Below are 25,861 nucleotides of genomic sequence, written 5' to 3'. Positions count from 1 at the left end.
CCCAGAAAAGTCCATTTCCAGAGACTGGCCACATACGGATCGTGTTATTCATCGTCCTGCAGCCAGGCAGAAGATGGATCATCTACTGAACCGGCACAAGGAACACTCTGTGGTTTGGAAACCTGTTAAGTAATAATTTTGGAGCCCCAGTGTTTGCTTTTAATAAAGAAACATGTGATCATTTAAAGCACAACTCTGGTATTTCCCCTTTCAGTCCTCTACCTCGGACCCCCCTAAAGCCCCCCTACCCTACCACATTTAGTTAATTCATTTTAACCAGTATAGTTACCTTTTCCAGTTGTCATCTGGCCAAACATGTGACATGCAGGGTCCTCGTCTGTTCTTCTCCACTTTAATACATTCTCCTGTGAACCCTGGCCAGCGTGATAACGCATTCCTCAGGGGGTGTGTCCATGACAGCCTGGGATCAGAGGAAGTGGGTTGAATGATGATGGAATGCTGGACAGAGTAGTGAGTCCACAGATGAGTATTGTAGACAGTTATGATTTTTTTTATTTTTCAGGCTAGGCTAGGCTATATTTATTTATTTTCCTTTTGATTCACATCTGCACTCATCTGTTACCTTTTATGTAGCTTTTAGCATCTTATCCCCATATAATCATCATAGCCTAACCAGGTGCAATCTGCAAAGTCGTGAGGCAGTAACCTACAATGTAGCAGACCTTCCAACTGTACCTAGTGCAGTCTGATCTGTGGGATTCAGCTGTCAGTTTGACAGCTGATCCTGCACTATGTATGGACAGCGTTCACAGTGGCTCTTTATCAAGGAATCTTGCAAAAAATTTAAGAAAAAAAGTTTCAAATGTAACCATTCATCAACCCTAATTAATAATTCATTTATTACAGGTATTAATATTGTACAGGACGTCAGGGTCCTGGACGGGACATATGTATCCCCCGTTTTTTGGACTGTGGTCCTTTAGAACCACTTCCCCCCCACCCTATCGCAGAAGTACTGCTACAGGGTTGCAGGAATGCGCAAAATCACGTATACATACGTGATATGCAGTTCTGGGTAGGTGGCACGCTGCTATTGAACATGAACACGTCAATCACCAGGTCCCGATTCTCGGCTGGGACTCAGTGATTGTCGGCAGAGCTGACAGGAGAGACCTGTGTGTAAACAAAACAGGTGTTACTCCTGTCAGCATAGACATGCACAGCAGAGAAATACAAGCAGCATGTCTCCTTAGTATAACACAACACAGCACATAATGTAAAATACACACAGCACACTGTTAACCCTTTGATCACCCCATATGTACAGTGTCAATGTTTATTATTAGCACTGATCACTGTATTAGTGTCACTAAGTGGCATTTAGTCAGTTCCCACCCAATATCAGAATGCCCGCCGCAGTCCCGCTATAAGTCGCTGATCACCGCCATTACTAGTATAAAAAAAATTCCAGTACGCTGGGGACGTTAAGCCGCAATACAGGAAGCACACAGGCCGCCATCTTTGTATAGGAAAACAGCATTTGAACACACAAAGAGTTTATCCTGCAGTGTCCCAGTTGGACACTATCAAATGTGAGTGGAAATTTTTGTATTTTAATAAAGGTGTTTTATTTACAATACTACACTATGAGGAGCATCTTTTTCATATGTATGGAGTGGAGTTGGAGGAGATAGTAAGCTGATGGTGGAAATGACATCACCTGAGGAAGTCACGTGTTACCATGACGCAAAGCGTCGGTACGCGAGGAGGATTCTGGGAGCGCGGTGACGTCATTTCCGGCGTGGCGGCCATACTTTAAATACCTGTATTAAATACCCATGCAGGAGATTCATAGCATGGGGTATTGAAGGCTTGTTATCAGAGGAATGCAAATGTGAGTGGGCAATTTTATTATATATTTATTTGAAGAATAAAAACAGTATTACACTATGTGAGTTTTTGTCTATATATGAACCGAGGAGAAGGCTGCTGAGAGAGTGTAAGAGGCGGGGGAGGACCCGGTGAGTCATCAGAGTGGTGTCCTGTTTTTAGAGCAAGCTGACCCTGTGGGGTCTTGTCAAGGAGGTGAGGGGCCACTACAGCTATTGTTTGGATTCACACAGTGTGGACACTTGTGATCACATGCATGAAGATTGAAAGTCTTTTATGTTGTATTTGGACACTATATTTTCCTTATGGACTTATTTTTAAATAACAGATGTTTGCAGTGATTTTGCTTTAGTGATTGTCACTATTTTTTCACTTTATATTCCCATTTGGGATTACACGTGTTGCACTTTATTGTAATTGCATATTTTGCACATAGGTTTAGTACCGTGTGGTATTATTTAGAGCACTGATAATTTTTGCACAGTTAGATAGCACTTATATTTATCTATTTAGTAATTTTAGGGGTAGCGCTGCACTTTATATTTATTTGGAACTTAATATTTTCTAATTTTTTTGATGGACATATGTTTAATTTTGGATAATTTCAACGCACGTTTGGGCACATGCGTTTGTCAATTATGACACAAGGATTTGCACGTTTTTACATGTATTAATTTTTTTGATGGACATATCTTTAATTTTGGATAATTTCAACGTATGTTGAGCACATGCGGTTGTCACTTATGACACAAGGATTTGCACGTTTTTGTATGCATATTTGGTATTTATTGGAGTATATCTGTTTACTATGCACAATGATATATGTTTATGGTATACATCTACTTATAACACTAATATATTAGAGCATTATTTGTGCGCTGCATATACACTTTTTCAATTATTTACTGTATGTGGGAACACATTCTATGCGGGGAGCACATCACTGTATAATCATATTAACACCATATTGCGCTGCCGTTTTTTCTATGTATTTCCAGAATATATACTGCCATTTGTAGACGCTATAACTTTCACAAAAACTAATTCATATACACTTATTGGGATTTTTTTAGCAAAGACATGGAGCTGAATACATTTTGGCCTAAATTTATGAAGAAATGTTGTTTTAAAATTTTTATACTGGACATGTTTTATACCAAAAAGTCAAAAATATTGTTTTTTTTTTTCAAAATTGTCAGTCTTTTTTTGTTTATAGCGCAAAAAATAAAAAACACAGAGGTGATAAAATACCACTGAAAGAAAGCTCTATTAGTGGGAACAAACTGACATAAATTTCATTTATGTACAATGTTGCATGACTGCGCAATTGTCAGTTAAAGTAACTCAGCGCTGTATTGCAAAAAATGACATGGTCAGGAAGGTGGGTAAATCCAGTGGCGGGCAGGTGGTTAATGGGGATGATACAAATACAGTTTTGGACATTCGGGAATTCTCACCCAATGCAGGGTGAAGGATTCCAGTTAAAAAGGGGAAAACTGGCTTACAAGAAATATAATGTAAGACAAAAAAACTGTAGCTTTAAAGACCAGTAAAGCATTTTGGTTTTGCACAGTACCTTGATCCGTTTGTATCAGACTCTGCCCAGAGGTGCTTAGAATTTAATGTCTCCGTCACAGTCATCTACACACGCTCTAGGGCCAATTGTGTTGGAAGTTGCACTGGAATGTTATATAATACAAATGATGTGTAAAATTTAACAGCTCCTGGATACATGGATTGTGCTGTTGTTCCTAAGTAAAGAAGCAGCAACAAACATTGGAACAGATTACTAAATTGACATGATGTTTGAAAAAAATATGATTTTTTCAGAAAGAACATTTACGAGGAATTAAGTAACTTTCAGGGTCCATTTACACCTAAGTGGCTATGTCGCCTGATGATGTGCACTACATTAAGGCAGCCTATTTATTTGAATGGACTGGCAACAAACCAAAATGGAAGAAAAATTGGGCAATCACCTTTTTTTCCAACACAGTGCACCACAATCCACAGTACTGCATTACAGTGCACTACAATGCATCTGTGTAGAAGATGCATAAAAACATCTTGGGCTGAAGTGGTCAAAACAAGCCAAGGAAAGTGGTCCAGGTGGTTTTACAACCACCCGATCACTTTTACTCTAGTGAGAAGGGCCGCCTTATGTCTGCACACAGCAGTGCAATGCCTTACGTCTGTGCACAGACATGCAGTGTCTTCATGTGCACTGCAGTAAAATGCTACATGTCTTCAAACAAGTGTTTTCTAAGTGCCCTAGTGATTACTGGTATTTATCCAGTGTGGAAAAACACCAGTCCCGGCACCCTGTGTGAACGAGTCCTTAATGGAAACTTGACTGATATAAGATATACATGTTTTATTTTTTAGAATACATAAGAAAATGTAGCAAGGCCCCTGAAGGAGCCTCTGAGGGCCCTCCTAGCCTGTCTAGAAGTAAAAGTTCCACACTTTTCCCAAGCACTCAATGGCCATTCAACAACAACCAATAAATAGACCTGTACTCTGTCAATATTTGCTCAATGAGAACTTTATTTGGGTATCTCTGGAGAAGTGAGGGGCATGGTGTCCTGGATACTTGGAAGCTTCAGATGGTTACTTCCGCACAGAAGAGCAAAGGAAGAAAAATTGACCTTCTCTGTTAGACTGGTATGGTGTGCCTTTAAGCCAAGGCTCCCTGCCCTCCTCCTCCTGGAATCACCTTCCAAAGGGATGAAATCACGCCTACAATCCCCAGCTTTTCTCTTAGCAGTAGTCCTTCCTAGGCAGAAGATTGGGAGGACAATAATGACAGCACATGTCCTCCCTAGGGTAGGGAGCTCCCTGGAAGGTCCCCTAACTATTTATATCCTCCCCTAGCTTGCACCATTGGCCATAAACCTCTTAGTGGTTGACTAGGGGGAATACAAATATTCATTACTCATTGTATCATCACTGTCCACATTATTACCAAGGACATTTGCGGCAGCAGCAGGAGGAAGCAGACAACCTAGACGCTAGTTAGTAACATTTGTTTGCACAAGCCCATTGAAAGCAATGGGTTATATTCAGATCAGTAAAAAAAAAAAAGACAATGGAACTCCTAAAAGCATGGATTTAGGATAGAAGCTTTTCTGCAGGGCAGGGCTCCTACAGAAATATTAAAAACTTGATGTAAAACCCCAAAAAAATTTTCCATCCAAAATATATGTTGTTTTTGAAGGTAGGTACATAACATTATGATCTGGGTTGTTGAAGGAAACCAGATCACCCACACAATATGAAACATACAAACTCCATGCAGAATGAGTGGTGGTTAGAAATGAACCCAGGATTCTAGCACTGCAAGGCCACTGTACCAAGCCTTAATTCAGAGTAGAAACGTGCCCTTAGCATCTAGCAGATGTACATACACAGTGCCTGTAATTATGATGTCAGAATATGCAGGCCTCTCTCAGCATCCCCTACAAGCCTGCATGTGTCTCACAGATAAAGGCGTGTTGCATAATCTTGCATGCAATTAGCATTTTAATGAGTATGGATTCCATTTGCTGCAAGCCCCCCCCGTATCTGCCTTCACGCCACACTACTGAGCATCAAGCCCACGGCCGATCTGACAACGGACCGAATTCCTGTACTTCCTGCAATGTACAACGGTCGGTTAATTCGCTAGCGGGCCTGGCTGGGTACATTTTGCGTGTGAAGCCAGCACTTTGTGTTAACATCAAGTGAAGTTCTGCACTGGCTTGCCCGCTGTGCCACGCAGCATATGCTTTGATGGGTTTTGACTCATTCTGCATGCCAGGGGCAGAGAGAGGCACATCTAACTGAAAGGGCCTAGACCTCTGTATTTTTGTCCTCAGGGTCCTATGAGGATGTGTGATCGTTCCTGCCAAGAACATCACTGGTCACAGAGTTCTCTGTTCTGCAAAGTGGAGAAATGGAACCAAAATTCCCTTTCTAACCCTATTTCATAAAAGTATCTTCCTACACTTTCCAAAATTATGAGAGGAACAGCTAAGTACAATCACTGCACCGCACTACTATGCAGGAAGCATATGTAATACATGAATACAGAGAACTCAGTGTGCATTTAGAGTACAGTTCATACACAGAAACAAGTTTTTTTTAATTAAAACATTAATACATTTTGCATATCTTCCAAAATCTGAATATGAAAAATAGGGACAACCTCACAGCATGCTACTGAAAAAAAGTGGGTATACTGTAGATACATTGTGCTGGACGTTGGCTATGGACTAAAGAAACATGAATAACTACAGTCCAAACATTTTCTTAGTATACTGCATGTATATGCTGCAGTCCATGTACCCACAAAATACTCCTTAACGCCCAACTCCAGGCAAAATCTCTTTTTTTTTCTCTCCCCTTCCTCCCCCCACCTCTAATAAATCCTGCCAGTTACATTTTCCTTTCCTGGGTGAGTCAGTTATGCTCATCTGAATCCCCCCCGTCAAGATCCAGGGACCACTAGTCCAGCTCCAGTGGTTAACCCTCACCAGCTGGTCAGCTTCAGTCTCCTTGATCCAACATCAATTCTGCTCTGGATCCTGAGAGGACTCCTTCACTGGCTCATCCAGGAAATTAATAGGGAGAAGAAGGATGAATGTGTAACCAGGTTTTTTTTACCCAGTGATCAGCAAGAGGGGATTGAGAGGGAAGGGCGGGGGTGTTAAAGTGTTACTAAACCCACAACAGCAAAATCAGCCTGTATGTGAAGTAAAGCATGCTTGTTACACTCACTGTGGCACCTACAGGGTTAGTCCTCTGCATTGTGTAAAAACGCTGTTTGTTCCTGTCTTCTTTGTTCTTCCCCTTGTTCAAGTGACCACCTCTTATCTCCTGATAAGACAAACTGAACCGTAGGGATTTTGTACATGCTCAGTTTGGTGTGTATTGCTAGAGAGGTTTTTTTTTTCTTGGGAGAGTGCATGTGATCAACATAGGGCCAATCAGCACTGGTCAGACAAAGGTCAAGGGTTTTGCATCCTCCTAGAGCAAAAAGAAAACTCCTCCTCCTACAAACTTTAGCTAGTGCTTGGCTGAACACTGATAGGAGCCACAAGACTTCTCTAACTACTGATGTGAAAAGGTATTTAGAAGTTTATATTTACTAAAATAATTGCATTTCCATGTCCTGTGTACTGGTGAGACCAGATATAGTAAATGCAGGGTGCTGGGTTTCGTAACACTGATTTTACTGTTGTGGGTTTAGCGACCAGCAACTGTTGACACGATAATCACTTTGGTCAGAAGTATGTAATGTATGTACAGCCGTGAGCATTTGTTATGTACCACACACTGAGTAGTAAAGGCACATAGACTGTGCACTTTGGAAGTGCTGTTGGACTCATTTTCCTTAGTAAATGTAAATGTGGTAAAGCTTCACACGCTGTAACGAATACCCAATTAGGTCCAGGGAAAATAAAATAAAGCATTTTGCTTGTACGATTGGATGATGGAAATCAGCAGAGCTTGATCACATTTACTAAGCTCTGGGGAAAATTAGATCAACTGCATTTGCAAAGTGCACAGTCTATTTGCCTTTAGTAAATCATACCCATTGCATAGGATGCAGCAGTCAGCAGTATGTGTCCTAGTACCTCTTTATTTTACTTGTCAGCAGGAGGAAAAGATAGCCAGCATCGGTCGTCAGTGGGAGAAAAAAATGCCCAGCATTGATGGTCAAGGAGGGAAAGATGTCTGGCATCAATGGTTAGGGCTGGATAAAAGTGGTCTACTGTCCAAAAAGGAGTAATTTGGGGAGTGCTGTCCTGGCATTTTTATTTGCCATGTTTTATAATAAAAAGTAAGGGAAACAGGTTTTCTTAACTTTTAGTCTTTTTTTCTTTCTCCAAAAAACAATAAAATAATACAGTAGTTATTAAATTTACCAAAAGAGAGTCCCTATGTTTGGTACAAATGTGTTTACTCTATGGGTACAGCACTTAAATTTACACATTGCACTAATTTTGTACTGATGACCATTTAATGGTTCTTTTGTATACTTGTACAAAAAAATTTATAAAAAAAAAAATGATATAACAATTTGGGTACAGTGTTGTATGACTGGGCAAATTTCAATCAAACTCTATCACAGCGCAAAAAAAAACGGGAACTCGGTCTGAATGGGTATTAAAGGCAAGTACTGAAGTGGTTAATCACTTGCTGACCGCCAAATGTAGAAAAATGTCCTGTCAGCAAGTAATTATAACAAGCTCATGGCTGTCTGGTATCATTTTAACAAGCCATAAGATTGGTATCAATTTTTACAGGCCATACTTTTTTCAGCGCAACGCGGCGGGGGGCCTCGTGCGACAGCCAATTGAACCTAATAAAATGTCACTGCTTGACATTTCAATAAAGTTCCCTAAAAGAAACAGTAAACCATGTGACTAGTCATCCCACCAGACCATACCACACACAGCTGCTACATTGTAACATAGTGGTTGGTGTCAATAGACCCCAACAGTGGTGAGAAGAGTTGACCCTCCCCAATTGCGTAGGTCCAACACGTGTTTGTAAACAGCAGTCGTTCCACACAGGTGAGGTATTGCTGTGAACGTCAGAGTGAAAGTAGTACTTCCAGGGCCATAATTCACAGTTAACTCTAAACTAATAACCTGCAAAGGCTTTGGAGTGCCACCTAACAACAACTTTAGTCACCGTAGTTAGTTGCCATTTCATGGCTGCACACAATTTTGAGTCTTGACATGTTTGGTATCTATATACTCAATGCAACATCACTTTTTTTTTTACCAAGAATTAGGTATTACATTGTGTTTATGTGCTCTAAAATTCAACTAAGTGTATTTTTTACCTGAAAATTTGCTCTTGATAAATGCCTTGGCATAGAAAAAAATGTCAACAGCCACCATTTTATTCTTCAGGGACTCTGATTTCAGAAAAGATATCTTTAGAGGTTATAAGTAATTTTCTAGCAAAAAATGCTGATTTCAACGTGTGTGAATAATTTAAAATGATTGCCTCAGGCAGCAAGTGGTTAAAGCGGAGCTCCACCCAAAAGGGGAAGTTCCACTTTAACAGGTTGCCGACCAGCCACAGTGTGTTTACTGAGGCAGGGCGGCACCACTGCGCAGAACGCCGTTTTTAAACGTCGGTCTGCAAAACAGGAAGGGGGCGCGTGCCCGCCCTACCCGTCCCGCTGATCGCGGCAGCGGGTGTCAATCACCGGGTCCCGGCAATTACCGGCAATCACTGACAGAGAGCATGGCTGAAGTGTTTACACTGCAAGTCTGCTCCCTGTCAGTTCGGAGCACATGCTGATCCAAGAGAAGAGTTTATCTCTCAGATCAGAGTCCCTTGAAGTACACACCCCCGCCCCCTAGTAAAACACTCCCCTCACACAGTTAACCCTTTCAATACCTAAATAAGTGTCAGTGTTTTGTTTTTTTTGCACTGATCATTGTATTGGTGCCACTGGGGATGTCAGTGACCCTAAGTCAGTTCCCCCCAGTGTCAGATTGTCCGCCGCAGTCCCGCTGTCCCGCCATAAGTCACTGATCGCCGCCATAAGTCGCTGATCGCCGCCATTATTAGTATAAAATAATGTAAAAATCCAGTATCTATACCGCCATTTGTAAACGCTATAACTTTCACGTAAACCAATTAATTTACACATATTGGGATTTTTTTTAGCAAAGATATTTCGCAGAATACATTTTGGCCGAAATTTATGACAAAATTTTATTTTTAAATTTTTTTATTGGACATGTTTTATAGCAAAAAGTCCAAAATATTGTTTTCTTCTCAAAATTGTCAGCCTTTTTTTTATAGTGCAAAGAATAAAAAACGCACAGGCACTCAAATGCCACCGAAAGAAAGCTCAATTTGTGGGAAAAAAAGGACGTAAATTTAATTTGGGTGCAGTGTTGCATGACCGCGCAATTGTCAGTTAAAGTAACACAGCGACATAACACAAACCGCTTCTGTAACCTCTTCCTGACTGCCCTATAGCAGAAATACTGCTACAGGGCGGCATGGGTGCACAAAATCACATATATACATGTGATTTGCGCTCCCGTGGTTTTCCTGCCCCTCCCAGATAGCTTCAGATTGCCCGTCAGTACACCAGTCATCAAATTTAACCCCTTGATTGCCAAGAACACGGTCATGTACAATAAACCTCCATTGCTAGTATAGTGTCTGAACGGATCAATATCTTTGATCAGATCAGCACTATACCAACGTTCACATTAGTATAGTGTCCCCAAAAACACAGCGTTTTGCAGGCCATAGATGGGTCGAAAACTGGCCGTTTTAAAAAAAAAAAAGAAAAATCGGTCATTTAATAGGCCAACGTTACCACCAACGGTAAAAAAAATCGTCCGATTTTCGTCCCGTCTACGGCCGGCATTTAATTACTTCTGTCCCTTGCAGAGAGCTCCGCTATTATATTTGACATGAAAAAGTGTTGCGGTTCCATTTCGGATACAGATGTTTTTATTCGGATACAAATAGATGCATTGTTGCAACCGCAATACTTTTTCATGTCAAATATAATAGCGGACTGGAATTCTTTTTCTTCTTCTTTTTCTTCTTCTTTTCTTCTTCGTTTTCTTCTTTTATTCTTCTTTTTCTTCTTCCTCTTCTTTTTTTTCTTCTTCCTTTTCTTCTTGCAGGTCACGGCTCATGCGCAGATTTGGCCATCATTGCCGGGTAAATTGGCCGATTGGCCCGAAAAACAGCCAACCAATTAACCCACTAACAGTGCAAAAATCGACTGATTTTCCATCCTTTTTCCATATGGGGTGCCACTTATACGTGGACAACATTTATTCAAGCGTGCCACTATTTAATCATTTGTACAATCTTGGAACTGGCACTTGTGGCAAAGTGTGACCTAATGTGTGCCCACCATTAGAACTGGGTGGATGCCGGGCGGTATATTCTAATGGTGGGCAGACCACACACTTTTTCTTGCAGAGATTTCTTCTCTTTTTTTCATTCAGTCCACAGGCTGCATAGAAAAAAAAAGAACATAGCATATATAACCAACAAGGACCAGCGATGTACTGGTACATCACTGGACTTTGAACGGTTATACCAGGGTGATGCCTACAGCTGCAGGCATCTTCCTGGTATCGGAAAATGACAAAAAAAAATTTTTTTTTTACACAAAATTGCCACTTAAATGATTTACTGCTCACACATGCCATGGGTATATGTGGAATTACTCCCCAAAATACATTCTGCTAATTCTCCCAAGTATGGGGGTACCACATGTGAGAGACGCTTTGGCAGTCTAGCCAAGTACAGGACCCCAAAATCCAATAAGCACCTTCAGGCTTTTAACCACCTTCCGCCTGCCATATAGTACAATGATGGGCGCAAGTGGTTCTCTCGTTCTGATAGGACGTCATATGATGTCCTTCCATTCTCACCACGCATGCGCAGCTCAGGGAGCACGCAGCGCTGTGATCGCCATCTGTTCTTATCTCAACACTGACACAGTTTATGCAATAGAGACTGCTCCTTGCTTAGCAGCCCACTAGCCATCCAGTACACACTATGAAAGAGACAACTACACATGCACCACCTACAAAAGGGCCCCCATTAAAAACCGACCAGCACTGACAATTAGGTGCCTGGTACTTTGCAGTCACCTCTATTGGTACTCCTTTGTCAGGAACGTATACACCCACCCGCTATTGGGGCTGTATGTGCAGTGTGCACATGAGGACCTGTATTTCTGGGTTAGTTGATGCTGATACTTTTAACCCTGTTTGCACCAGTTATAATTTGGTTTGGCATCACTACAGTTCAATTGATTGCCAGCTCATGGGTCAGTGCTCATTTATCTAGTATAGCATCTTTAAACCTGTTTGCCTGTTTATGTTTTCATGCATTGTTTTCATGCAATGTTTATCTGCATTGCCTTAATACATCCATTTAATCCACCACTGCTTGTGGTAGCATATTAATGCTTAAAGTGTTACTAAACCCATGACCCTGCATTCACTATATTTGGTCTCCCAAAATACACAGAACATGGAATTGCATTTAGTTTAGTAAATATAAACTGCTAAATACCATTTCTCATCAGCAGTTAGAGCAGTCTTGTGACTTTTATCAGTGTGCAGCAGAGTACTGGTTAAAGCTTGTGGGAGGAGTCTTCATTCTCCCCTGATTGTCCTCTGAGGCTGCAAGACCCCTAACCTTCTGTCTGGACAGCATGGATTGGCCCTGTGCTGATCACATGCACTCTTCAAAGAAAAAAATAAAAACTCTCTAGCAATACACACCAAACTGAGCATGTGCAGCTTGCCCCCAAGGCTCTGTTCTATCAGCAGATGGATTGGGGACTGTGGAAGAGGGGGAGGATCAGAAAAGACAGGATCAAACATCTATTTTACAGAATGCTGAGGATTAACCCCCTTAGGTTCCACAGTGAGTAAAACAAGCATGCTTTACTGCATATACAGACTGATTTTACTGTTGTGGGTTTAGTAACACTTTAAGTCACATAGGTGTGAGCAATCTCCAGCCTACAGCCAGGTGTGTCAGTGAGGACCAAGCAGCTTTAAGAGTTGTGGCAGAACAGAGAACATATCACCAGCACCACCTATCTATGTAGCACTTACCCCTCCTGTGGGGGGTAAGTGCTACATAGATAAAGAGTATTAGGTGGTGAATGCATATCTCTTCTGCAAAGCATATTTCTGATGTATTCTTCTATAGTCAAAAGCCTAGGCATTGCGTCACATGACCTTCTAAAGAAAAGGATTAGCCAGTCTGAACTCTGATCCTCCTATTTGACATAAATCACATGACAAATGCAGAAGCTTTTGGTTTTGTAGGCAGCAATTGATATTTAACTCAGCCCTTCTATTACTCTTTATTTTTCTTTTCCATCAAGACCAGGGGCATCCAAACTACAGCTGCAAGCCAAATCTGGCCCACTGCAAGATCTGGTCCATGGATATAAGGGGGGTTTTGATGGGGATTCTTATATAGGGGGAAGGCTGTGATGTTAATCCAGGGAATATCCTCTCGGGGATCAGGAAATAATTTTTTCCCCTGCAGGAGCAAATTGGATCATGCTTTGCTGGTTTTTTTGCCTTCCTCTGGATCAGCTGTGGGTGTAGGATTATAACTTTTTTATTTTTTTTATGATTGAACTGGATGGACTTGTGTCTTTTTTCAGCCAGACTAACTATGTAACTATGTTAGGAGGACTTTCAGGGCAACTCTGATGTAAGGGGGGACTTTGATGGGTATTGTGATGTAAGTGGCCTCTGATGTAAGGCGTAATCTGATGGGGACTCTGATGCAAAGGGGAATTTGATGGGGAGGTTCATGTAAGGGGGCTCTAATGAGGACCCTGATTTAAGGGGGGACTCAGATGTAAGGTGGACACTCTGTTAGAGACCCTGATTTAAGGGGGACTCAGATTTAAAGGGGACACTCTGGTAGAGATCCTGATTTAAGGGGGGACTCATGTAAGGGTGGACTTTGATGGGGCCCTTGATGTGTGGGGGGGGGGGGGACTTTGATGAACTCAGGCTTATGTAGAATTTTTTTGCTTTGTTTTAATACGGGGTTTATTTGTTGTTCAAAATCATATCATGCTGCATACTGCAAAACTCCAAGTAAAATATATCTATTCTTTCAAATTTTATTTGTTAATTTATATAACTGATTTTTGTAACGTATACAATGTGACCCTTATACTGAAAAGTTTGAAGACCCTGATCAAGACTGTCAGCATAGTTTCAAGTTACACTTCAGTACAGGTCTGCTTTATATTTTCATATTGATGTGTATATCTATCATAGATTTGTTGTATGCATTTTATTAAGTTGCAGCAAATTATCTGCGGCAGACAGCAAAAGGTTTTTTTTAATGTTCTTTTTTTTTTTTTGTGACATCAGTGATGATCTTCCCAGCAACCTCAGTCTCTCAGAGGTGTGCAGAACATCAGAGAAACGGCCTGCATTATGTAACAGAAGTCAAGAGAGCGGATCCATGTTTTATTGATGGACCCGCGTAATGAACGGGTTATGACATTTGTCTGCTCAGCGCTGGGGAGCCGGCTAAAAAAAATTGCAGTGGAGGGAAAGAACAGAAAGAGACCCCCTCCCCATTCATCCATCCAGCAGCAGAATAACAACCAGCCAAAAGAACAAATAAAAAAAATAAAAAAGCATGGAGAAAGTAAGATGAATCTGCAACAGAATTTCTTCCCTCTATCTGCAGAATCATTTTTAGGGCTCGTATACACAATCCCTGCGTACAATGTCCAGTTCAGCATGTGCGGTAACATTCAGTTGTGCATTTGTGATACATTTTTAGGACTTATTTAGGATTTTTAATTTACTGAGTTGTATTTACATTCTTTTGCATTACGTCCACATGTGTTCCGGTAAGTTTACATGCAAAAAAAAAATGCAGCATACTGTACTTTTTTAAACTGCACATGAAAGCACTGTAATGGGGTAAATTTCAGTGAAATGCATTCAATATGAACACATGTTCGTACTGCATCTAAAAATGCACATGACTGCATCTGGTGTAAACAAGTCTTTATGGTAGCCATACACATAACAATCTGATCAAATGATACAGAATCACTTAATATGATTGGATCTATGAATTATCGGAAAGGTCTAGACTGTGGTATCAATCGATTTTGAACAAAATAAGCAAACCACAAAACAATCGACTTCATCGCAAATATTCTGGCCATGTTGAATGGAAAATTCGATCCTAGAAATGTAGCTAATTTGATATGATGGTTAAGTATATGGAGTAACAAACAATCTTTTCAATCTTCCGATTGCATTTCAGATCGGTCAGTAAATCTATCAACAATATCGTACATAAAACTGTATGGCCACTGTGTATGGGATGTGATGTGTATGGTAAGGTGAACTTGTCAGGTCAAGGTGTTAGGAATGAGAGATTCCCAGGCACACAAAATGCAATTTGTGAAACAGAAAAGGTAAATTTTATTATAGGTACTTATATAGTGTCATCAATTTACGCAGCACTTCACGTGTGTATATATATATTGTACAGTCACATCAGTCCCTAACCCTCAAGGGGCGTACATTCTAAAGTATATGCAGGTATCTTGCCATGAAGCAGATGGTAAATCAGTTCAGACCCTGACACCCTCACCATTTACGAGGTGTGACAATGTAAATCCCAGGAATGCCTGCAGCGTAGCCCTATGGTGGTGGGTCACACAGCCATTCACAGTGACATGTTCTAACTTGCACTCGCCTGGGTCACAGACCAGTTGATTCAGTATTTATGGAGTAGTAGAAGAAATAACATGTGTGTGTGTTGCGCTCTTGGCGGAAAATGAGTGGCAGGCAGGAATCTGGAGCAGCGGATTAACATCAAGTTTTGGATGAAAAAATGGCAAAAGAGAGTGAAACTTTAGCTTTGTTACAACAGGCTTATGGTGAACATTCCATGAAGAAATCGTGTTTTTGAATGGGATAGGTGGTTTAACCTCTTAGTGACTGAAGATAAAATAAATGTTAAAGGATACATTCACCTTTCTAAAAAGAATATAAATGCACATCTTTTTTGCAGGTAAAAAAAAATGTGAATTTATTATTTCTTTTATTTGGAGCCTGCAAAGCATTGCACCCACGATCCAACAGAAGTAGTGAGTCAGTCAACAGTAAGTGGTTTCAAACATGCTTAGAACAAACATAGATCTATACTCAGACAAAAAAGTTAACAAAAAAAAACAGCCAGACTTGATGGACCACTTGGTATTTTTTCTGCTGTCATTCTTGTATGTTTCTATCAAATCTGGATCTAGCTATTTTTTTTACTTTATGTTTTATCAGATTTTTTTATTATAATTTCTTTTACACACTTTGTTTATGTACATCTTTTGCCCTGCAAGGAGAGAAAGATACGATGTATCTCTCTCGCCATTCAGAGAGAAAAAAAACACGGGGGTGGGCTGCACAGTGACAGATCATTGTGATAGCCAATCAGAGGCTATCACAACGATTGGGTGACCCAGTACAGGGAGTCCAATCACTAGTACGAGATCCAGGGCTCCTGGTGAGAGCCTGGCCTCTGGCACTGTGCGGTGTGTTCCCAGCACAAAAAAGACAGGTACGCATACATGCGGCCTCATGGACAAAGGCCCACTTTTGTGAGGCCAAATATGCATATGCATACTGTTACTGGGAAGGGGTTAGGGAAGGGCAAGAAGATGTCTACGATGGCTCAAGAAGTGAGCAGCCAAAAAAGCAAATGAAGGATACAAATGAGGAAAATGAAAAGGTCACCATAATCTATTCGGAGGAAAAGACCGGAATCCTGGCCTTACAAGTGGATTCTCCACTACGACAATGCTCCTGCACATGATGCATTAAGTGTTTGGGAAATCCTGGCCCAGAAATCCATTTCGAAACTTGACCAACCACCTTATTCAGCTGACTTGGCACCCTGTAATTTTTCTGTGTCCAAAATTTAAAATGTCCTAAAAAGACAGATTTAATGGCATTCCGGACATCCAGCACGCTGCGACAAAGATATTTCTCAGCACTCCAGAAAACGAATTCCAGTAACGCTTCCAGCAGTGGCACAGTTGTCTAGAAACATGCATCGGTTAACAAGGGGACTACTTTGAAGGTGACAACAGTCACTAGTATATAGGTAAGCAAAGTTTTTTTTTTTACAGTTCATTCCAGGAATTAGTCACACCTTGTATGTGTCACTCTTCACTATAGCTGGCTGGTACAACTTGTGCAGCAGCAGAGATGTGAAAGCTTTCATTGTATTGTGAAAGTTGATTTTTTCCTTGTACACAGTAAGCACAGATGTAGTAAGTACATACGATAATGGGTGAGTCAATTCACAAGATGCAGGTAAAAGAGATATCAAGTGGAGTGATCTGCTGCCTTGAGTTGTGTTGTGCTGATCGTCTCTGCTGGAAAATGTTTTATATCCATTTGCCAAAGAACTATACTGCACTACCACCAAACCTTGTTACTTTGACTTTTTGTACTGGATCTGAAACTTTGTAAATGGTGTTTTTAGTGTCATGATTTTCTCTGTTAAAGTGATGTCTCAGTCAAGACTGAAAACAAAGCTTTGAAATACATCCAGCAGACACTACCTACCCACTGCTCCAGGCCACCCACTGCTTAAAATCAATTTATTGCTGGTAATCTGGGAGCACCAGTCACTGAGCCGTGCAAATGAGGAAGACAGCTATTCCCAATTCCAACAACAATATACTCCCTGCTGTCTATCACACAGAGAAAACAATCGACACACTTTCACAATCCAGCTGCAACAGAGTATAGTACATATTGGTAAACTTTAGCACAGCTGCAGAGTTTGCTGGATAGCATTATCTGTGCACCTACTGACTGATTGCCTGCAGCTACACTTTAAATTCTCAGAAAAAATGTTTTTATTTCCTCTCTGTGGTTTTTCCTAATCCTCACAACTGCAGCCACTGCTGATAAACCACTTTTAACCAAAGACAGAATGACTTATAGCCACACACAAGATGCAATGAAATTATTTCTCTGCAGATTCCTTTTGATATAAGATTCTGTTTAATTTCACTGAGCCCAAAAGCTCTCGATAAGGCTGAGTGCTGTTGATTGCTGGGTAGTAGAAGCTGGACGCTCATAACTGTGTCAAGTTGATAAAGAAGAGATAAAATGGGCTACTCCAATAGATTTCTCAAGGACTGGGAGAAAAGGCTTTTTTTAACCCCTTCGTGCCTAAGAGTAAAACAATTCTTAATGCCTAAGCACAATTTTGCAACTTTGACATGTGTTGGCAAAACCGTACATATCATCACAACTACTTTGTGCATTCAGGTGGATTATACCACGTTTTTTTCAGAACAAATTGGGCTTTCATTTGGTGGTAAATGGTAATGGATATCTTCTGATTTTTTTTATTACCAAAGGAAAACTGGCCCAAAATAGTAAAAAAACAATTTTTTTTTTTAAATTTAGCTGTGTATTTCTTGCTATTACCATAACCTACCACCAAAGAACAACCCAAAATTATTTCTCCTGGTCCTGACGATCACAGCGATACCACATGTGTGTATGTTAGTTGTTGTTTGTACCCGTAGTACAGCCCAGCAAAAATAGTGTACATTTTGCTTTTTTTTATCCTGCCACTGACACTGATACTAATTTAAAAATTAAAAAAAAACCTGATCAAAAAAAAAAACCTGACCCTGACCTTTGACCATGCCCTTGACCTTTGACCCTGACCTTGACCCAAACACTAACGCTGGTACAGACCTAGATCAAACCTTGATGTAGGTATTTTTGTTTATTTTTTTTATTTTATTTTGTTATCACTATTTTTATTTATTTATTTGTTTATTTTCTGCACATACTTTTTTTCTCTTTGAAAGGACAGACAGAGATACAATGTATCTCTTAACTCCATTCAGAGAGAGAAAAGAAGGGGGGCGACTTCACAGTGACTGATCACTGTGATAGTCAATCAGAAGCTATCACAGCTATCAGGTGTCCCAGAATCGGGAGTTCCGGGTCCCAATCATTAGAACAGAACCGGAGGCTTTCAGTGACACCTCGGCATTTGTGCTGCACGAAGGCAGGTATACAAATTAGCGGCCCCACAGAAAAAAGCCCAGTTCTGTGAGGCCTCTAATTTGTGTACGGTCAGCATCAAGGGGTTAAACACCGCACTGGCTGGAAATAAAAAAGTGGAACCAATCCAATCTTAAAGTGTTACTAAACCCACAACAGTAAAATCAGTCTGTATATGCAGTAGAGCAAGCTTGTTATGCTCAATGTGGAACCTAAGGGGTTAATCCTCTGCACTGTGTAAAAATGCTGTTTGATCCTGACTTCTCTGATTTTCCTCTTCTTCCAGTGTCCCCCCCTCTTACCTCCTGATAAGACATATCATGTGGAGACACTCTGCACATGCTCAGTTTGGTGTGTATTTCTAGAGAGTTTTTTTTTTTTCTTGGGAGAGTGCATGTGATCAGAATCAGCACTGTCCAGACAGAGGTCAGGGGACCTGCATCCTCCTAGAGCAGAAAGAAAACTCCTCCTACAAGCTATAACTAGTGCTCTGCTGGACACTGATAGAAGCCATAAGACTGCTCTGACTGCTGATGAGAAAAGGTATTTAGCAGTTTATATTTATTAAAATAATTGCATTTCCATGATCTGTGTACTGTAGGAGACCAGATAGAGAGAATGCAGGGTTTTGGGTTTAGTATCACTTTAAAGAAAAAATGTGTTCCAGGGACACAATAGCAAGAAAAGCTTCTATCTGTCCCAATTTTAAGCACCCAAATATTTTCAAAGAATCACTTGCTAAGTAGAATTTCCATCTGAGCTGCACCTGGTTTTGGCAGCACAACCTTTCTGAGAAGGCAGCTTAGACTAAGGGAGAACGTAGGGGGTCTGCAGGCATGGTGTTGACAAGGTGTGCAGGATGGGGCCAGTTGGTGAGAGGTGGTCCTGAAGGTGCAGTGGGGTGGTATTATGCTGGGCATATAGGCATTGGTTGAGAGTGGTGGGAGCTGGAAATGGAACTTGCAGGTCTGGGGTGGGAGCCTTCACAGGTGTAGGTGTGCGAGTGGCCGACATCGCAAGATTTTATAACAAGTCTAGGTCGACAATTTGCACAATATTAAAGAAGAAATAAGGGGGCTAGATGCAGCCAAAGGAGTCACAAGAGTATTAAAGCAATGGCCACGTGTTCTGGAAAATGTAGAAAAGTTGCTTCTCATCTCGATAAACGAGAAGCAACTAGCATGAGATACTGTGTCTGAGAACATTTTCTGCAAGAAGGCAAAGGCCTTGTACGCCAACCTTGCAAGTAAACTGCCATGTAGGTCGACAGAAAATAAAGAGGTCTTCAAGGCGAGCAGGGGATGGTTTGACTTTAAGAGGAGAAGTGGCATCTATAGTGTTGTGAGGCACGAAGAGGCTGAGAGTTTGGTCGCTAAAGCAGCTGAGGTGTTCGATGCCGAGTTCCAACAGTTCATGTTTCCAAGTGTTACCTGCCGTAGCAAGTTTTTGACTGCAATGAGACGGGACTTTTTTTTAAAAAGATGCCTACATTACAGCAGAAGGAAATGCAATGCCCAGTCACAAGCCCATGAAAGACCATCTTGCCCTTTTGTGTGTGCTAATGCAACCGGTTATTTCAAAATCAAGCCTCTGCTCGTGTACCATTCCGAGAATCCACGAGCCTTCAAGAAATACAAGGTACAGAAGAGCCAGTTAAACATTATGTGGAGGTCCAATAGCAAGGCTTGAGTCACTCGTATCTTGTTCGTGGATCAACGAGATCTTTGGTCCTACAGTGAAGAAATACCTTTCAGAAAAGAATCTGCCACTCAAAGTCTTGCTGGTAATGGAAAATGATCCTGCTCATCCTTGTGGCCTTGAGGACGACTTGCTGGAGGAATTTTAGTTCATTAAGGTCAAGTTCCTTCCTCCCAACACCACTCCACTACTCCAGCCCATGGATCAGCAGGTCATTTCCAACTTTAAAAAGCTTTACAGCAAAGCACTGTTTCAGTTATGCTTCAAGGTGACCAAAGGAACAAACCTTACCCTCCAAGAATTTTGGAAAAATAATTTCTGCATCGTGAACTGCCTCAAGATCATCGATAAAGCCTGGGATGGGGGAACCAAGAGAGCTTTCAATTAGGCTTGGACTAAACTGTGGTCTAATTGTGCTCTTGGACTTGGTTTTCTCAGGAGCAAGAGCCGCTAGATGTTGATGAAATTGTGTCCATGAGACTGGAGGTGAATGAGGACAACATTCAAGAGCTGGTGGAGAAACATGACCAGGAGCTGCCCACCGATGAACTGATGGACCTGCATCACAAGCAACAGCAAGAAGTTATGGAGGAGATCTCGTCTGAAGAGGAGGACAAAAAGGCAGAGGAATCCCTCCTTTCAAATGAGATTAGGGAGATGTGTAAAATGTGGAAAACAGTGCAAAATTTTGTAGAAAAGCACCACCAGAATAAGGCTGTAGCAGTGCGAACGATAAATCTGTTTAACGACAATACAACATCTCATTTCCGCCATTGGATAGGTTCTTTGCTGGAGTTGCACAAAAAGAAAAATATTCCAGTGAGCCAACAGGTAGCAGTGATCCCATTAGTGATAGACGTCCTACACAATAACCCTCCACCTCCTCCTCTCCTCTCTGTCTCCCTCACACCAGCCATGATTCTTTTCATAGGTAAAGTGCAGGTTAATTTGTTTTATTTTTACTTTATACTGTATTTTGTATTACTGTATTCATTTTTATATGAATAAATGGTTGTGGAACGAATCATCTGAGTTTCCATTATTTCGTATAGGGAAATTTGCTTTGATATATGAGTTCTTTGGATTACAAGCAAATTTTCGGAACAAATTATGCTCGCAATCCAAGGTTTTACTGTGTTTTGCCATCCCTGGTCCCTCCTTTCCCCTTCTGTTTTCATGAGATATCTTATTTTAGACTAAGTGATATCATCACTGGATCTCTGTGCTACACTGTGCAATGCAAGCAGATCATGGCTGGTGGGAGGAGCTGTAACATCATAGAACCCTGCCTCAATGCTCTTCTTGAAGGAGAAATATGGCCAACAATTTTTGGCCCTACTTATATGAATCACAGGAGTGCAGTTCATTCTGCACTCCTGGGACCTGTTTTCAGCTGCTGTCATCTTACATCGCAGAGCCTTTCCAGGCTCTGAACAGATCCCAGCCATATGGGCAAGTTCTACCCAGGAGCCTGACTGGCAGCTGGCTTAGCCTCTCTGTATGCTGCCCGCCTCAACAACCCAGCGCTCCAGTAAGCTCTGGAGAGGAAGAGCAGAGAGCCAGTGACTGATGGAGGGGAGAACTAAATGATCAGCAGTCTTTGATCGCTCAATTCTCAGTGCAGAGCTGGCAGGGGACAGATGCAGCATCGGATCGATCCTGCATCCCCCTAGGTGAGTATAATTCATTTTTTTTGCACCAAACCCATACTTCTCTTTTAAGAGGCCTCCATCCTGATGTAAGCAGTGGGCTGGCTCTTGAATTATGCAATATTAAAATGCCTTGTCATTCTGGAGGAATGTGAGTTCCTAGGCAGGAAGTTGTGCCCACATGTGATGCTGAGTCTCCATGACTTTAAGAACTAAATTGCAATCATTGAAGAGGTGGGCTACGGATAGTAAGGCTGGGGGAATAAAAGACTAGAGGATTCTGGACATCCTCCAGCCAGGAAATAAGATGAGCCATCTTACGTGCTGCAGCTTCTAACGCACACTGTGAGAAGATCCCAGTGGGCAATGAAATTAGTATAGGAAAGGAACCTGTACAACTGTGCAATACTGAAGGTTAAAGTGTTGCTAAATCCATGACCCTGCATTCACTATATCCAGTCTTCCACCATACACAGAACATGGAAATGCAATAATTTTAGTAAAATATAAACTGTTAAATACCTTTTCCCATCAGCAGAATATAGCAGTCTTATGACTTTTACCAGTGTTTGGCTGAGCACTGGTTAATCTTGTAGAAGGAGTTTTCATTCTCATCTGACTATCCTATGAGGCTACATGACCCCTGACCTTCTGTCCAGACAGTGCTGATTGGCCCTGTGTTGATCCCATGCATCCTCCCCCCCAAAAAAAAATCTCTAGCAATACACACCAAACAGTACATGTGCAGAATTACCACTGCTGCTCTGCAAAATGGCAGATGGATTGGGAACAGTAGAAGAAGGGGAGGGGAATCAAGCAGCCTTTTTACACAATGTGTAGGATTAACCCCTTAGTTTCCACAGTGAGTATAACAAGTATGCTTTAGTGCATATACAGACTGATTTTACTTTTGTGGGTTTGGTAACAATTTAAGTTGGAGTTCTGCTTCAAAGTAAATCTTTCCCAAGAGAAATACTGATACTGGCATTTCTGACCTGAAAATTGTAGTCGCTTGGTTGTTAGGATGGCCTCAATACTTTTGGAGTCACAAATACCATGACATGGGTACAGATTGGGGAAGTCCGAAAAAAAGTCAGAAGTCCTTATCTAGGTCAGTCAAACAGTTAGTATGGCAGCCTCTATGGAATCCCAGGAAATTGCTTTAACTTGATCCCATTATTGGCTGATACTGTCATGTAAATCTCTTCTTGAATTTTATTTGTCTTCTTCACCCACACTTCTTTGTCAGTTTCCTTGCAGGGAATATAAAGGGACAGTAACATTCCTCCAGAACATCTCTCTCAAACTAAATACTCTACCAACCGGGATACTCAAACCTCAGGTTGAATATAGTATAAAGGGATTTTGACATTGTTAGGACATTACACACACAAATACCTTAATCCAAAAAACTTTATTGAACTAAAAATGCTATATAAAAAATCCATGATTATCAGGTTCCCTGGACTACCGTAATAAAATCAATTACAGTATTTAAAGAGTATTATAAAAAAAGTATGTGGCCACAAAGCAAAACATTAACCTACAAAAATCTGAGCAAGTATAGATATAATAAATATAGTGAAATGTCCACTTTATTAGCGCCCCACACGTAATTCTCCAAGCACCATCACTAAGTTAGAACCACACTCAGTCTATGAATGTACATACTAGATCAGCCATTCTCAAATTTTTGAACACAGAGGAACCCTTGAAATAACTTTCAGGTCTTAGGGGAACCCTTGCTACAAATTACTATATCTACAACTTATGATACATTAGTGTGATAGTCAGTGGGAAGAATGTTCCTTACACCTGTGATCATTGAGAAGAATTCTCCCCTTACAGAAAGCTAAAAAGGTCAATGATGTCAGTGGGAACTTATCTGAGAGTCAGAAATCCCTCATGGAACTCCTAGTAAGCTCCGGAGGAACCCATGGAACCATGGTTAAGAAACCCTGTATTAGATCATGGAACATCCATGGTATAGCAAAGCAGCAGTTGTTAGTATTCTCTTTAAATAAATGATTATTAAATCTTGATTTTTGTGTACCAATTCACATTTCAAGAAGAGAAACATTGCTTTTACAAGCAGAAGCCATCATATTAGTAAAGCATACAGTGCCTTGAAAAAGTATTCATACCCCTTGAAATTTTCCACATATTGTCATGTTACAACCAAAAACGTAAATGTATTGTATTGGGATTTTATGTGATAGACCAACATAAAGTGGCACATAATTGTGAAGTGGAAGGAAAATGATAAATGGTTTTAGAAAATTTTTACAAAAAAAATGTGAAAAGTGTGGCATGCATTTGTATTCAGCATCAATACTTTCTAGAACCACCTTTCACTGCAATTACAGCTGCAAGTCTTTTGGGGTATGTCTCTACCAGCTTTGCACATCTAGAGTGTGAAATTTTTGCCCATTCTTCTTTGCAAAATAGCTCAAGCTCTGTCAGATTGGATGGAGAGTGTCTGTGAACAGCAATTTGCAAGTCTTGGCACAGATACTCAATTGGATTTAGGTCTGGAGTTTGACTGGGCCATTCAAACACATGAATATGCTTTGATCTAAACCATTCCATTGTAGCTCTGCCTGTATGTCTAGGGTAGTTGTCCTGCTGGAATGTGAACCTCCGCCCAGTCTCAAGTCTTTTGCAGACACTAACAGGCTTTCTTCTAAGATTGCCATGTATTTGGCTCCATCCATCTTCCCATAAACTCTGACCAGCTTCACTCTCCCTGCTGAAGAAGAGCATCCCCACAACATGATGCTGCCACCACCATGTTTCACGGTGAGGATGGAATATTCAGGGTGATGTGCAGTGTTTGTTTTCCACCGCACATAGCATTTTGCTTTTAGGCCAAAAAGTTCAGTTTTGGTCTCATCTGACCAGAGCACCTTCTTCCACATGTTTGCTGTGTCCACCACATGGCTTCTCTCAAACTGCAAACAGGACTTCTTATGGCTTTATTTCAACAATGGCTTTCTTCTTGCCACTCTTCCATAAAGGACAGATTTGTGGAGTGCATGACTAATAGTTGTCATGTGGACAGATTCTCCCACCTGAACTATGGATCACTGCAGCTCCTCCAGACTTACCATGGGCCTCTTGGCTGCTTTTCTGATTAATGCTTTCCTTGCCCGGCCTGTCAGATTAAGTGGATAGCCATGTCTTGGTAGGTTTGCAGTTGTGCCATAGTCTTTCCATTTTTGGATTGAAAAGTGCTCTGTGAGATGTTCAAAGCGTGGGATAATGTTTTATAACCTAACCCTGCTTTAAATGTCTTCACAACTTTATCCTTGACCTGTCTGGTGTACTCCTTGGCCTTCATGATGCTGTTTGTTCACTAATGTTCTCAAACAAACCAAGGGAGGGCTTCACAGAACAGCTGTATTTATACTGAGATTAATTACACTCAGGAGGACTCTATTTACTATTTAGGTGACTTCTGAAGGCAATTGGTTCCACTAAATTTAGTTAGGGGTATCAGAGTAAAGGGGGCTGAATACAAATGCACACCACACTTTTCACATATTTATTTGTAAAAAATAAAATTTTGAAAACCATTTATCCTTTTCCTTCCACAATTATTTGCCACTTTGTGTTGATATATCACATAAAATCCCAATAAGATACATTTATGTTTTTGGTTGTAACATGACAATATGTTGAAAATTTCAATGGGTATGAATACTTTTTCCAGGCATTGTAGAATCAATTCACTCAGAATGCAGGGCACCATAAAGGCAGAGTAGGTGAAAAAAACATAAAGCATAAATCCAATGATTCTATGTATTCAATATTTCATCATACTGTATAGTGCATATTAGCCATATCACATTCTACTTTAATATAACTTCATGAATGTGCTACCCATCCATGGATAAAAATGCCTAAGGACCATCTACTTTATGTATAAATCCATGCAAATGAAGATGCTCCAATATCATCAATAGGTAAGGTCTCCTATGAGGCATTTCCAATAATGAATACAACATCATAACTGTATATATTTTGCATCTGAATATCCCATAAGAACACCACAAGTGTATT

At 40.8% G+C, this 25,861-nt stretch overlaps 1 protein-coding gene across 4 annotated transcripts in view; it reads right to left on the bottom strand.

The window, feature by feature from the left end:
• DIPK1B (divergent protein kinase domain 1B) overlaps positions 1–25,861 on the bottom strand; it is a 146,111-nt gene that overhangs the window by 66,153 nt on the left and 54,097 nt on the right. The gene's annotated exons all lie outside the window — the stretch shown is intronic.

Source organism: Staurois parvus, unplaced genomic scaffold (genome assembly GCF_062004578.1).
Source record: "Staurois parvus isolate SC_StPar_1 unplaced genomic scaffold, SC_StPar_1.0 ptg000352l, whole genome shotgun sequence".
NCBI classification, from domain to species: Eukaryota; Metazoa; Chordata; class Amphibia; order Anura; family Ranidae; genus Staurois; species Staurois parvus.
Note: the sequence above shows the minus strand (reverse complement) of the source record. Positions and strands in the feature narration are given on the sequence as shown.